Source organism: Protopterus annectens, chromosome 4.part0, assembly GCF_019279795.1.
Source record: "Protopterus annectens isolate FY-2018-M chromosome 4.part0, PAN1.0, whole genome shotgun sequence".
Classification (NCBI taxonomy): domain Eukaryota; kingdom Metazoa; phylum Chordata; order Ceratodontiformes; family Protopteridae; genus Protopterus; species Protopterus annectens.
Window position 1 is genome coordinate 1,839,784,517 of NC_056733.1, and position 13,384 is coordinate 1,839,797,900.

Genomic DNA, 13,384 nt, shown 5'->3' on the forward strand with positions numbered 1-13,384 from the left:
GGCACACTGGCTTTGTGAGCTATGTGTTGTACGTGTTTTGTTTTGGGGTAGCGGTTGCTTGGGTGTCTGCTTTGGAGGCCTCTGCTGCTTAGGCAGATTTTATTTAGAGCCTCCGAGTATGTTTTTGTTTGTTTATGTGTTTGGTTTGCTGTTGTGGTAGGTCTGTGTGAGACTGGAATTGTAGTGAGTGTGGTTTCCTTCTCCTCCTGACTGGTTACGCCAGTACTGAGTTGAGAGAGCGTAGCCTCCAGTTTGGCTATATGGTTGCATCTCTCACATGTGTTTAGTGTTGAAGTCTTAGCCTAGAGGTTTCTTCTGTGTTTATAAGTCTCAGTCACTTACCTCTGAATTTATTTCTGCTGAATAGCTGAATATTTGAGTTGTTTGGTTAGCTGTTATATACCTACATCATCTTTTTACAAGCTGGGATAAGTACAAACTTAATGTGTTATAAGATAGTACTGCATTTTGTTTTTCTGTTATTTATTTGTTTCATTGAATATTGTGTTAAACGCTGTGCTGCATTTTATTTTTCTGTGTATTTATTTGCTTCACTGACTATTGCGATCTCTCTGTATCTCTGCAGTAAGTGGGGATTATTATTCTCACTTCATTTATATTCAGTGTTGCAGCCTTAGCCTAGAGGGTTTCTCTGAGCTTAAAAGTCTTAGTCACTTATCTCTAAATTTATTTCTGCTGAATAGTTGGATATTTGAGCTATTTGGTTAGCTGTTATATACCTACATCAATTCTTTTACATGCTGGGATAAGAATAAACTTACAAGTTTACAAAATAGTACTGCCTTTTATTTTTTGTTATTTATTTGTTAAATTGAATATTCTGTTAAAGATTGTACTGCATTTTATTTTTCTGTGTATTTATTTGCTTCACTGAATATTTGGATCTCTCTGTCTCTCTGCAGTAAGTGGAGGTTTATTATTCTGACTTCATTCATATTTGGTGTTGAACTCTTAGCCTACTGGGTTTTTCTGTGCTTATAAGTCTTAGTCACTGATCTCTGAATTAATGTCTGCTGAATAGCTGAATATTTGAGCTGTTTGGTTAGCTGTTATATACCTACATCAACTACTGATAATGATATTTTTGGGCACTTTTTAACTGTCCGAGTTGAATTAAACAATAATTGAATTCAGTTCAGAATACATTTGGAATAAATTGCTTTATTATTGCTACACACTCAAGTGTGCTGGCTTGTACTGCACTTGAATTGTTTTTAGTTTTGTTTTAGCTGCTTTTCTGTAGCAAAAAAAATAATTCTAAGCTTGTTTCCTGCCTTTCCTGTAACTAGTCAAGTCCAGTTACAAATTTTCTGTATTCAGAACTGTTTGCAAGCTTCTGATCCCCTGAAGCCTTCTAGCATATCAGTGGAAGTGGTAAGCACTAGGTAGCCTATTTGTCACAAGAGAAATGGTTTCTGGCACAGAAATTGTAGTTTATAGCCCATTTGAGCACTGTTTCCATCTCCATCAACTTTCTTGTTTAATACCTGCATTTGCGCTTGTTTATCATTTTTGTATAACTAGTCTAGTCCAGACACAGATCTGCTGTATCCAAGACTGTTTGTAAGCTTCTGAGCCCCCAAGCATCTCTGTGTCAGAGGGAAGGGTTCTAGCTTGTCAGTGGGAGTAATAAGCACTAGGTAGCCTATCTACCACAAGAGGAGCAGTTTCTGGCCCAGAAATTGTAGTTTATTAGCCATTTGTGCAGTTTTTTACATCTCTTTCAATTTTCTGATCTAAAAGCCTGTGATTGCCCTTTTTCCGACTTTCCTGTAGTTAGTCTAGTCCAGATACAGATTTGCTGTATCCAGGACTGTATGTACGCATCTGAGCCCCCCAAGCCTTTCTGTGTTGAAGGAAGCCTTCTAGCTTATCAGTGGGAGTGGTAAGCACTAGATAGTCTACCTAACATAAAAGGAGTGGTTTCTGGCCCAGAAATTGTGGTTTATTGGCTGTTTGACCACTTTTTTCTATCACCTTCATTTTTCTGATTTAAAAGCCTGCATTTGCACTTGTTTCCCAACTTTCCTATAAGTATGTCTAGTCCAGATACAGATTTGCAGTATCCAAGACTGTTTGTTAGCTTCTTAGCCTCCCAAGCTTCTATGTGTTGGATGGAAACCTTCTAGCTTGTCAGTGGGAGTGGTAAGCACTAGGTAGCCTATCTACCACAAGAGGAGTGGTTTCTGGCCCAGAAATTTTAGTTTATTGGCCATTTGGGCAGTTTTTTCCATCTCCTTTAACTTTCTGGTCTAAAAGCCTGCGTTTGCACTTTTCCCAACTTTCCTGTAACTCGTCTAGTCCAGATACAGATTTGTTGTATCCATAACTGTATGTAAGCATCTGAGCCCCCCTAAGCCATTCTGTGTTGGAGGGATGCCTTCTAGCTTATCAGTTGGAGTGGTAAGCACAAAGTAGACTATCTACCACAAAAGGAGTGATTTCTTGCCCAGAATTTGTAGTTTATTGGCTGTTTGGGCAGTTTTTCCATATCTTTCAACTTTCTGGTTTAAAAGTCTCCGTTGCGCTTATGTCCCACCTTTCCTGTAACTAGTCTAGTCCATATACAGATTTGCTGTATCCAGGATTGTATGTAACCTCCTGAGAGGTACCAACATCTGACCTTCAATTTTTTACTTAGATCTGCTAGTTCTGTAATCTCCTGCACTTTTACTAGCTTATTAGTCTAGCACTTTAACTTACCAGACTTCTTGTAGCAATTATTATAGCACACAAAAGTGCTACCAGCACCAAATGTTCTACAAGGAAACAGTGCTTATTCTTAATGATCACCCCTCCAGGCATTTCTAAAGGTAAGTTTCATCTGCTTTCTCCTGTTAACCAGGTGAACTTGGAGATCTTGATGCAATATAACAACTGCCTCATGTACACTGAGAACCCTCTGCTCTTACCTCCCAAGATTCAGACTTACCAAAGATGCACATATATATCCAAATTGGATGCCACACACTCTCCAGCCAAGACAGGAATAGCTGGTCAATAGGAGAAGGTCAACACTTGCACCACACCACGTGGAACACATAGCCCTCCAGAACACTCACCAGCACTGCTTTCACATAAAAACACAAACCACACACCCACCTTCGCAGAGGCTCTCAATAAAAATCTCCCCAAACAGCAGAGACCTCCAAGGCAGAAATGCACTCGACCACCACAACACAACAGTAATCACAAGACACATAACTCTCCTAAACAGTGTTCCATTCAACCAAATCCCCTAAAGCAAAACAGCATGCCCAGCACACTTGTCATAGGTGATTCGATAGTGAGGCACACTGATGTCCCACTCACTAGGTTGAATAAGGAGAAAGTAACAGTCAACTGCCTGTCAGGTGCCAGGATCCACCATATAATGCATGCACTCAGGTCCCTCAACAACAGGTACACATTTGACTCTGTCATTGTATATGCGGGTGTGAATGACCTGAGATTTACCTCCCTGGACTATATGAAAAGAGACATGGAGGAGCTCTCGGAATACGTAGCCCAGGCAGATATGACCCTAGCCCTGAGCAGCATCCTATCATCACCCAGATTTATGCCACAGTACAAGCAGAAAATGATTGATTTCAACAACTGGCTAAGTTTCTGGTGTCATTCTAAGGGGATCCGGTATCTTTCTGCTTGGGAAGACATGATTGACAGACCTCGATGCTTTGCTGGAGATGGCCTGCATCTGTCAACTCTGGGCTTCCAGATACTTCCCAAGGCTCTTGCCACCCCTATAGTGCCTTTTTTAGGTGGTGTTTCAATGACCAAATTACCACCATAAAAGCGACAAACAAATGCAATTAGAGGGTCATGCTGCTCAACACTAGATTTCTATATCTCAAAATGCACTCACTCGAAGCACTCCTTAAAATGGAGAACATCAGCATTTGTGCTGTAACAAAGATGTGGTTCAAGGCAGCAGAAATCACCCCTGCTCTACCAGGCTGTAACTCATTCCACACCTTTTGGCCCCAGAACTTGGACCGAAGCTCCAAAGGTGGTGGTGTTTCCATATTCATAAAGGATGCGCAGACCTCCAGACTGGTAGCCCAACATAATGCAACCGCGATACTTCAGGTGCAGCTAACATTGGGTAAGACAGCATTTCAGGTTGTAGCTTGTTATAGGTCCCCAACCATGTCCCAAAACACTCACTCCCCATTCCTAAGTACCCTGGAGAATATTGAGGGTCCAACCTAAGACACTCATACTGGGCGACTTCAACTATCCCTCCATTAACTGGGAAAACTACTCATGCACTAATTCACTTGCCCAACGTTTCCTAGAATTTATTAATTTCAATGCCCTGGACCAGCACGCTCTTACTCCCACTAGAGGTAGCAGCATCCTTGACCTGGTCATTACTAACATGGGTGACTGCTGCTCTACACCAATATTCAACTCCTCCCTGGTTAGATCCAACCACAAACTAATCACCTTGGAAATCCACATCCCTCCCACCCCCCTCTGCAATGGTGACCACCATGAAACACTTCTGCAAAGTGAACTTTGGGCTCCTAAGAACAGAGGTGGCTAACTTTACGACACCCATGCAAATGGAGAATAGTTGCATGACTGCCGAATCATACACCAATGCACTGTACGAACACGTTCACAAATGCATGGATGTCGTCACACCCAATAGTACCAAGACTCTCTCCTCCAAAAAAGGAAGCCAATCTGGTGGTGCCCTGCCATAAACAAACTCTACAATAGAAGGAGGAGACTGATGCAGAATAAGGTGAAGTCCCAAGACTGGACAAACTCCCTTATCAGCCTCAACAAAAAGTTGAGATCCCTCATCAAATCTTCTAAAGCTAGCTATAAAAACAGAATTGCAGCAGATATTAAAGACAACCATAAGGCCTTCTATAGTTATATAAAGACCCTCCATGGCAATACTCAGATTGCTCTGAGCTACTGCACAATGGTACCTCCTATACCACACCAACAGATATTGCCCAAATACTGGCCAACAGATTCAGTGCTAATTTTTCCTCTACCCCCAAAAGACCAATTACAATACCAGTAGATTGCCAGGCAGTCAGTACTACTGGTGCACAGGTTAAAACAGCACTGTCCAATGCCAAGAATACCCTATATGGGACCTGACAATATCCCTGGCTGTGTTTTACATTAACTACAGAATGACCTGGCACCTCACCTGTGTGCCCTGTTCAATCACAACCTCATCTCAGGCTTTGTCCCTACCAAATGGTGCACTGCTATAGTCATCCCTCTCCACAAAGGAGGAGTGACTACAGACACTGGGAACTATCACCACATTAGCTTGACAAGTCTGATATGCAAAGCTATGGAACGCATCATCATGGACCTAATAAACAAGGATATAGGGAATCTCCAAACTCTGGATCCCACACAGTTTGGTTTTGTGAAGGGTAGATCATGCCTGCTCAACTTGATCAACTTCTTTGAGTCAGTCACCAGAGCTGTGGATGAAGGAAAGGTGATTCATACAGCCTATCTTAGGCTGGACCAGGCCTTTGACACCATTCCCCACTCAGGAATCATAGAAAAACTCACTAAGCTAGGCATCAACACCTATATCATTAGGTGGGTTGCAAACTGGCTCACAGATAGAACCCACAGTGTAAAAGTAGCTGACTCCAAGTCAGACTGATGACCAATCATAAGTAGAGTCCCATATGGATCGGTCCTGGGTCCTCTCCTGTTTGGTATCGACTTCTCAGAAGTCCAGTTCAACATAAAGGGAGTCTGGCTGACAAAGTTCGCAGACAATTGCAAGTTGGGTGCCATTATTAACTCCCCAATTGATGATGACATCCTATAGAAAGGCATCACTGAGACCAACAACTGGTGTCAGAACCATGGCCTTAAGCTCAATGCCAAAAAATGTCTCATCATCCCCTTCAAAAAAAATCCAGTTCCTATGAACTATCACATTGATGGTACTCCACTGAACACAGAAGGCGTTATAAGAGATCTGGGAAAACAGGTTGACAGAAACCTCTTTTTTGACCACCACACTGCCATTGTGGTCAGAAAGTCCTTCTATGTGGCATATCTCATTACTAAGGGTTTTGCATCCAGGAAGAAACAGGTCATTGTCTCCCTATAATCTTCCCTCATTAGGCCAGTCATCGAGTACAATGCCCCATTTGGAATGCACCTCACTAGACACCGGCAACAACTGGAGAGGCTGCAAAAGTACCTCACAAAGAGGATCCTAGGCCTTAAACACTTGTCCTATATGGGCAGACTCAAATAACTTCAACTATTTTCATTCTGATATCACCTACTTAGAGGTGATCTCTACTTGACTTATAAAGCCATGTCTGACCCAACTCTGTTAGAAATACTACATCTAACGAAATCCCAATCCCTCCGCATTACATGCTCCAGAGACCTCAACCTCATTACCACAATCAACAGAACATGCTGGATGGACAGGTTCATAACCCAGAGACTGCCCATGGTATGGAATAGACTTCCCATACATATCAAACAGAGCACCTTACTGGCGCTCTTCAAGAAAAATCTTGATGAGTGGGTGGGAAATAGAAAATTCACCCTGGGGATCACTCCAGTGGCTCTACTCGACAGAGCCACTAGAAACTAAGTTTGAGTGGCACGATGCCAGGGTAAACCTATGGGCTAGGCTTGTAAAGGCTCCAGGGCCATTAGCCTAGTATACACCTATGAACCTATGAATAAAATAATAAAGCTGCTACTGTTAGACAGTACAGCAATACATACAACAGGCCTGACATCAACATCACATATTGCTCATCAGTGCTGATATAAAAATCTTTGGCTTACCTTCTGCAGATGAGGGTATCCTCTGCATTCCAGATGGTCCTGGAAGAAGTTAAGCAAAAGGTAAGGACAACATCATCACAATTAACAGTAATACAGGGGGTAATACAATTATGTTTTTATATGTCCATTAATTATACTTTCAACAAGAACTTGGATGACAACTCCAACCTATGCTAATCAGTCAGCATGTGTTGTTAAATGCAGCAATCTTCAATCCCCCCCCCCAAAAAAAAATAATTGTTGTGAAACAGAAGTAATGTATTGATTTTAATTGTTTCACTCTACAATAGTATTAAACAATTGAAATACAAAAGCCTACCTGGAAGCTCTTCTTGGGATGTGCTTGAAGTCACTGAGACAGTAGCACCAATGTCAAGGACATGCTGTTCTACACTTTCCTGGGAGCTGTCGAGACCCCTGACAGTGTACAGGAACTCTTCATTTGGTGTTAGTGGTGGTTCTTTAGCAGACTCACCCAGTAACAATCCAATCACAGCCCACTGCAGTTGCTCTCCTCCATGCAGATGAGATCATGTCAGTGACCTGCTCATATTTCCTGCTGTGGCCATCCATGGCCTTAACATCGTTGACAGTGTGCCGGTAAACCTGCATTTGGTATGACATATCTCCCCATCCCTTTTCAAGCAAAAAGACACCATATTGCCTGAAAGTGTAAAAAATAACCTGATTTTCAGTGTCAGTGAAAGGTGATCTTTGAGTATTGAGAAAACTGGGTGGCATAGTCCTAGATGTCCTAAAAGACAACAGAAAGATAATACACCTAAGTATCACATAACTACAAAATAACTGTTCCCAAATAAAGCATCTCAGTATCACCCACCGGAGAAATATAAAAGAGTCAAAAGATTTGAAATATGAACAAAAGCTGGATGCAATAATAGGAGAGTAACAATAGCAACATATCCTTGTTTGTGCCATAACAGAAATGCAGATTTGCTCTCCCCCCTCAAAAAGGACAGGCAGATGACATATTTTGCTAACAAACCATCTTTGAAATGCTAAAAATGCAATCAAATGAACTGCCCCTGAAACATGTTTATAGATTTATCACATTCCATTCCATTTTAAGGTATTGCCAACCATGTATACTTGTGAAATGTCTTGGCAAACATGCCCATGGCAACAGTACAGTTCTAACTAATACATACAGATAAAAGTGTGGAAGTATTTGTATCATATTTTTCTTAATTACATTCCAGCATATGCAGTATGTAGCTGAGAAAATGCAAGCATACATTCTGAAGTTCAGTAATCCTCTGTGCAGATATATTCCAAAGTAACAGCCTCTGTTCTGTGTTCTCCATATAAACATGTATCCTCACCTTCATTTTTCCTAGCTATACAGTTGCCTATTTATATGGTGTAGATTCAGGTCTGTTAGCATGGTGAAGATGCAAATCAGGTGTAAACTGATTAGAACTGCTGAATCCCAAATACTTAGTTCTGTGTAGCACATGTAAGCATAGTGCAGGCACTCCCTCAGTGTTTGTGTTAGTGGTTTGCAACTGTGAATCATTACTGGTTGGGTGAAGGAAAACACAACAGCACTGCAGGCTGCCCCATATCCAGTAGGTGTGTCAGGTTAGACTTACAAAGTGTTAGATGTAAGGTTGGAAATATAAGTAAACAGCACACAGTTCACAGGTTCTGTTCATTAACATTCAATCTCCCCTTCATGTGCTGGCAACTGCATATGATATTATTGACATTTAATATCCTCACACATTTTAAGGACAATGATATAGAATTGCTTACAGACTGTACATCTCAGATTACTGGTCAGATAAGAGAAGAATGACCAACAAACACAGAGAGGTAAGACAGAGCTATATATCTACAAGCAATAGTCATAACTGGTTGTGTGATCGCTTAGTGCACTAGATTCAAAACTAATAAATGTACAAATAACAGTTGTATGGTTTCATATAACTGCAGTTGGTTGTAATGCAGAATGATTTCAGATCCTTGCTGCAAAGTGTTTGTGTGGTAAAGAAGGCTAAGACACCCTTCCTGTGTTTTGAAGGTTCATTGGAGTGAGAGTATAAATCCAGACCAATGTAGAAAGATCTCATGTGAACCAACATATTGTAGTGTTTATGTCATAGATTGCTTTTCCTCCTTTCAACTACTTTTCCATTTTTTTTCTTTGTCTTTTTTTGGGAGGGGGTAGTGTTTGCATGATGTGCCACTTAGCATTATTACAGGAAACAGAGGACTATGAATGTTAAGTTTGTCTGTGCTTATCTCATTTGTGTGAAGTATGGCAGTGCACAGACTGGACAACTGGCCCACCAAGGAAGCAGACAGAAAACCTGCAGACAGGGCCGAAACAGCCAATCATCAAAACTGAAGACATTCAATTAATTCTGTTGGTAATTGTGCAAACTGGCTAAGTAGAACTGGATGGCGGTTAACACAGAGACCTTAAGAATGAATAGTGATATCATGTAACTAGTCCTGTAGCAGCAGGTATAAGTGTAAGGCTGGAGTACATATTGTGCTGCATTCTTGCACAGGGTGTGCAGCCTTGTTTGTTACTGCTGTGACAGTACAGTTTATAACAATGAACTGAAAAATAGAGAAGGGTTAATTTAGCATTCTAGTGGCAGCAGGTGTAAGTATAGGACTGCCATACACATGGTGTCAGGTTCTAATACAGGCTATTCCATACACTTTTACTATTGTTCCACTTCCCATTATATTTAATCTCACTTATAACACTTTAGATAGTGGAGCTGATATGAATTATATGTATAAGGGATGAGACACCATTATTGTGTTTTCAGATTTATGTTTGAGGGTATACTCTATACTATAGTTTTGTAAGTATAATTCTGCTATCTGGACTTGCATGGCATTCACAATTACCTAAGACACATACACAACTGGATCTCTATCCAATATCTTTGTCAAGTCACACACATATATGTATAACAGTTCATACTGTCACCTCTATTTATGTATGATTCCTGAATATGTCTCAGCATCACTACTTCTGTGGCAAAGATGGAAAATCAACACTGTGGAAAAATGATTTGTCCTTTATGCCTAGGTTTGAATCCCATTGTGTAAAAATTTATTTTCTCAGTGCATAAAGGTAAAAACAAATCTGTCAAGTTATTACATTTATGCCCCCACTGCATGTCTGCAAACCTAACTCACCTAACAGTTACCTTCCAGTTTCCAGACTACATCTGTAGATACCCTTCAAATTAAGACCAAGTATCATATTGACTTTCCAGTTGCAACTATTTAATTCCTCCTTGCTTGGCATTTCTTGCCTCTGCTTAACATCATGCAAATGCATTTGCCACTGTTGCTCAGGTGTGCAACTAGTAAACAAAATAACTGAAATTGGTGAGAAAGGATCAGGCTACATTGTTCCAGTTCGGCTGGTAGACATGGCTGGAATTAGAGGGGAATGTGCCAGGTTTAGGGCACAGGGGTACGGTGTCCAGGAGTCCAGGTTAATATTTGGACTACTGATAAAACACCACAGCCAAAAGCTTCTGCGTGGGGACTATTCTGGCTCCCAGTACAAGTCTGAGGCATGGAATAATTTGGCTCAGGCTTTATCTAGTGCCACTGGTACCTCACACACTGGAGAGCAATCTAGACAGGGGAAAAAGGGATACTCTCACCCACTGGTTGGAGGAATTTGAGACTACAGACATCCCACAGCTGTGGTAGTATGACATCAAGAAAGTATTTGTAAGACTTAGAAAGTTAAATATAGGCAATACTGGTATGCATAATGCTCTTCTGTTCTTTTCTGTTCTTTCTCCAGCTACCACTGAGCATGAGTTCAGTAGGCAAGCTCATTTTGCTCGACTGGAGAGACTGAGGGAAGCAAGTGTTTTTTATGCAGGAGAAGAGAAGCGTTACTGTAGCATTAAAAGTTAACAATAGCTTTTCTGGTCTTTTATAGAATTGTATGAACATGTATATCCCAACTGTAAAAGTATGTATGCATGCATTAGTCTGTAGGACAAACCAATTGTAAGAATCCAATATTAGACTATAGTCAGAGGTTGTGGGCTCAAATACAACAATTCTCAACTATACAATACTGTTATTTCTTCAATAATATGTACATTAAATTAAAAACTCGATACCAGTGGCATAGACATTCAGTAGTAAACTGTAATCTGTATATTTGAAACACTCATATGTGCGATATTTGCACATTTCAAGGGTTACTTTTAGAAATCTGTAGTATAGTGTGTATTTGTTAGGAAGTATACTTAAATGTAATACTTCAGATAAAAGAGTTGTATAATGTTATTAATGCATTGTGTGTCACATATGATGGTACTAATTATATTTAGTTTTTCTCTTACCCTGACCCTTATCTCTCTCTTTTTTCTATTATGTGCTGACAAAATGTCTCCATGTCATCCATGTGTCTCACATCACTAAATGCTCCACAGCTCAGTGAGGCAGACCAGCCCCAGTGGATCAGCCTGCCTTTGCTACACAAGCTCCATCACCAAAAGCCAACATGCCTGGGAGCAAACCTGTCAACACTGCCTCTGCTGCCCTTGTACTACCTGTGCCATCAGGTAGTACTGTCCTGGAAACTGGTGTAGTGGTAACCTCCAGAGGTGGTGATTTCATCACCCGCAGTGAGTTGCCAGGAATGGTGCACAGGGTCATGTACCACACTGTTGGTGTATGTTTATGCAAGATGGAGAGGCTGCTCTCCCTCATGGTTCATAGGAGGAGGAGGATATGTCAAACATTCCAGCCATAGCAGAGTAAGGTGACAGTTATGACAGTCCAGCTAGTGAGGACTCGATTCTAACTGTCTCCAAGCTTGACAGGCATGAGCCTACATTGTCCCCTCCCTCATCCAAATCATGGTATCCCCCAACCATTTGTGTCCATCACTGTCCCTTTCTCTTGTCTTGTTTGTCTTGCATATTTGCATTTGCTTCCTCACCTACCCAACTTACCTGACCCAGACATATCTACTTCCCTTCCCTTCCCCAAAATTCCTCTCTTTTTGAAATGAAAAAAAATGGGCACCTGTCCAACAACAGTAAAAAAAAAAAATCATCCCATACATAGCCCTAAATTTACCACACATGTCTTCTTGGCACACCTAATTTGGTCCAATTGGCTATACGACATGATTGAGTCATTGTCACCACTCTTTGTGGAGGTATTCTGCACATATTTTCAGTTTACACTGTTGAAATGGATAGCTATAGTTCTTTTTTACCTCCCTCCTGCACATTCCTATACTGCTTTCCCTTTGTTCTTCCCCCAACTTGCTTCCCATTTCACTACTTTTATACCACATTTTAACACCATTAATCTGGTCAAATAATGGAATCACACAACACACATGTTGCTGTTTGTCTTTTCGGCTTTTCCCGGTTAGGGGTCGCCACAGCGGAACTCTGGTCTGCTAATGATTGGCAGTCGATTTTTATGGTGTCCAGTTGCCAGCCCGAAGCCTAACCTTCAGCGAAGGCACACCCATTTACGCATGTCTTTCGGAGGCCATTCGTTGCAGAAAAAGCAATAGATCCCTTTACTTTTTGGGCACTGTGTTTGCACGGAGGTGTGCATTCTGCACCAATGTGCAGTGACGGTGAGTGGTGGAAAAATGCTGCGGTTACCTCCGTGCAATTTCACATAACCCCACTGTGCTATGCCAAAACACAGTAACACATGTACTGTAAAGAATTTTTGTCATTGCATTATCAATGTGTATTTAAAAGTATTTAAAAGTATTAGATACACCTGGATTTCAACCCAGTATCATATGGGCTTAAAAAGAAATGTGTCAATGCATTTACGCCAACTGCCACACAGTCATTTAAGCAGCAGATAAGTTTTACAGACTCAATACCAACTATCAGTCTTTAGAGATGCAGCTCACGTTTATGCACTGCTTAACTATGTGCAAACAAGGAAAGTAATTGAAATGTGTATCTTGCATGCACAAACACTTTGCCAACTGTTGTGCAAACCCACTGTTCACTGAGTTACGGAAAAGTAAATATTATTATGTATTAATGCTGTTTACTGTCAATTTCCTGTCTAGGACATGAAATTACATGTGGAAACATAACACACTAAAGGCCCTATCTGACAGTATGTCACACATTTACAATACAGACATGTGTTGCCTCCCCCAAGCACTGTAACCCTGGTGTCGCAATACTTTTTCTACACATATATCACATACACTACAGAAATTAATATCAAATGTGTGATATGCAATTCACATCAATGTGGTAACATACAGAACTAAAACTATTGACCCATAAGCCTAAAAAGCCTAATCTGCAAGGCTAGGGAAGGAATCAGTATGGATCTTATCCACAGGGACATTGGTGACCTTCAACAAACTTGACCTGACCCATTTGGGATTTGTCAAGGATAGATCTTGCTTATTCAGCCTAATAGACTTCTTTGATACTGATCCCAAACACCGGGATGAGGGATAACAGGACATACCGCTTATGTTGAGTTATCCAAGGCCTTTGACACTATCCCCCATTCAGGTATCATAGAG